This window comes from Limulus polyphemus, unplaced genomic scaffold (assembly GCF_000517525.1).
Source record: "Limulus polyphemus unplaced genomic scaffold, Limulus_polyphemus-2.1.2 Scaffold466, whole genome shotgun sequence".
Taxonomy (NCBI): Eukaryota; Metazoa; Arthropoda; class Merostomata; order Xiphosura; family Limulidae; genus Limulus; species Limulus polyphemus.
The window spans coordinates 183,664-186,575 of record NW_013666076.1 but is presented as its reverse complement, the minus strand read 5'-3'; positions in this window follow the sequence as shown (position 1 = coordinate 186,575).

Genomic DNA, 2,912 nt, shown 5'->3' with positions numbered 1-2,912 from the left:
AAGAAATGTATGTTACACAATGATAATTTGAGCATCGATAATGCTGATTACTCTGAAAACATTACTCAACACTGTTAAAGAAAATTTAGTAGATCCATGTTAAAATGTAGCCGAATTTATAATTCAAAGTTATCAGTATGGGGTGGATAGAAAACTTTAAACATTATTTTGTTTCTTTTTTTTGTTAAATTCAGGAGTTTCGTTCATATAATTGTATACTATAAATTAGTGAAAAGCGTCATTCTTTTTGTGAGTAAATATTAAAGTTGTTAGAACAATTATAGAAAAGAATTGATGCTTAAAAAGACTGAAACTTTAGAATATTACTATATTGTGGAGAAAGACAAGAAGAACTTTAGGCTTAGTGCTAATATCCAGAGATAAGAATACTAAGATTCCCGGCTGAATTAACGTTATAGAGTTTTCAATGCCTTCACTTCTGCACTGATGAGGCAAAGGAGAAGTACCTTACGAAGAAGAAGAAAAAAAAGAAGTTTGAGAGAATTGGATTTACGTCATGGCCAACCACACCTCCATCTGAAATAAAGACTGAACACACATACACACTACTGCAGGTGAACGTTAGCTTCAACTTTAATCAATATACCTGCACCAGCCTCAAGAACACACATCAAGTGAGTGGATATCCAGATAGAATTGTCACGTGATCTCGTTTGTTATTCTGACCTGAAAGCCTTGAGTAATTTCCACGCACACACGGTAACATTACGACACGTGTTAAGGGAAGTAAAGTACATTGAAAATATAGTATATCTTTTGATTACCAAATTCACTAAATACCTTTGAGGTAATTATTCCCGTGATTCATAAAAGGAGTAGTGAATTCTCGCACTGAATTTTTCGTTTTGTTTTATAAATACATATACATTTACAGCCACATAATAATATTGTTACATGTTATAGATGTTGTGCCATCTAAGTACCTATAAATATAATACTGCGCAGGGAAGTAACCAGGGCCGGATTAAAGCCTTCGTAGGCCCTAGGCACCTTCAGGATATTGGACCGTCAACCAACATTCAGTTACTTTTGTATATATGTATGTATATTATATTCCCTTCTTCTTCGTGTAGGGAAATAGCTGAAACATGTCGGATGGTTATCGAAGAAAACATGAATCTGGGCATGCCAAAAGAAAGAAAAGGGATCCATGGAAGAAGAGATACGAAAACAGCAAAACTCAATGTTAAAATTTTTAAAAAAGGACGACGCAACAACTGACAGTTCTGGTACTTCAAGAAGTGGAGGACGGGACATCTCTATGTCTGAGACTGATGATGTAGCAGCATCTTCTTGTTTTCAACAGGAATGCGGTGTTCAAGAAGATTGTTCTCCACCTGAACCACGGCCACCCGTGTCAGCCGTGTGTAAGGAGGAGCAATGCAGAAGCAGTGATCCTGCTGAATGGGAAGTGAATGCAAATTTACTGAAATATTATGCAGATCACATTCCGTCACAAAACTTGGATGCAGAATTTGACAAAAGTGGTCGGCAGTTTGGTGACAAAAAACGATTTGTTCAAAAAGAATACTTATACAGACACGTGGCAAATGGTGAGATTATTAAACGTGACTGGTTGACCTATTCGCCTTCAACTGGAAAAGTGTTTTGTTATGTGTGCAAACTACTCCCCAGTGGCACAGCGGTATGTCTGCGGACTTTCAACACTAGAATCCGGGTTTCGATACCCGTGGTGGGCAGAGCACAGATAGCCCATTGTGTAGCTTTGTGCTTAATTTAAAAAAATGTCTGCAAACTATTTTCTAATGACGAGCATCCCAATCAGTTTGAAACAGGATTTAATGATTGGAAGAACGCGACTGCCAGAATATACTCACATGAGCAAGCAAAATATCACTTACATGCAGTCTCTAACATGTTGCAGCATCAGAAAGCTACTAGAATAGATGCAGAGCTGTAAAATGCCAAGCAAAAAGCATGTAGATACTGGTTTGAAGTTCTAAAAAGTAATAGTAGCTGTTGTGAAATTCTTTTCTGAAAGAGGCTAAGCCTTTCGAGGTGACAATGAAATCATTGGCAGTCCAAACAATGGGAACTTTCTTGGGTGTACTGAATTATTGGCTGAATTTGATCCTTTTCTTCACGAACATGTTGAAAATTTCAAAAATCCTGGAAAAGGATGTGTCCTACCTCTCTTCGATCATTTGTGATGAATTTATAGACATGTTGGGATTAAAAGTTAAGGAATATATATTATTACATAAATCAAAGATTCGAAGTACTACAGTGTAAGCATTGATTCCACATCGGATATTAGCCACACTGGTCAACTTGGAAAGATTTGTGCAGTTCATCCCTATTGAGAGACATGATGGCAAGTACCTCTTTGATGTATTGACCAAATTTTTTCAACAAAGTGAAATAGATCTTGCATGGTGCAGATCACAATCTTATGACAATGCAAGCAACATGAGCGGGATATACTCCGGTGTGCAAACAAGATTCAAAGAAATCAACAAGTTAGCAGAGTGGATACCATGTGCAGCCCATAGTCTAAATTTGGTAGGATCTGTTGCTGTAGAAAGTTGCACAGCACCAGTAAACTTTTTGGTGTTCTACAGTCCATATACAATTTCTTTTCGGCTTCACCATAAAGATGGAGCATACTTACTGAAAGTCTCAAAACCAAAAGAATTGCATGTGTAGTTTACAGTATATCAGAAACACGATGGTCAGCAAGAAGTGATGCCGTGACAGCCCTATTTATGAACTACTCAGAGATTAGACAGAATCTGATCAGTGTTGCAGAACGTGTTGGACAACCTCCTTCGGCTGTTCATGAAGCTAAATCCCTTGCCAAAAAACTTGATACATTTGAAACTGCATTAATGTGCACTATCTGGAACGACTTACTTAAAAACTTAACATAG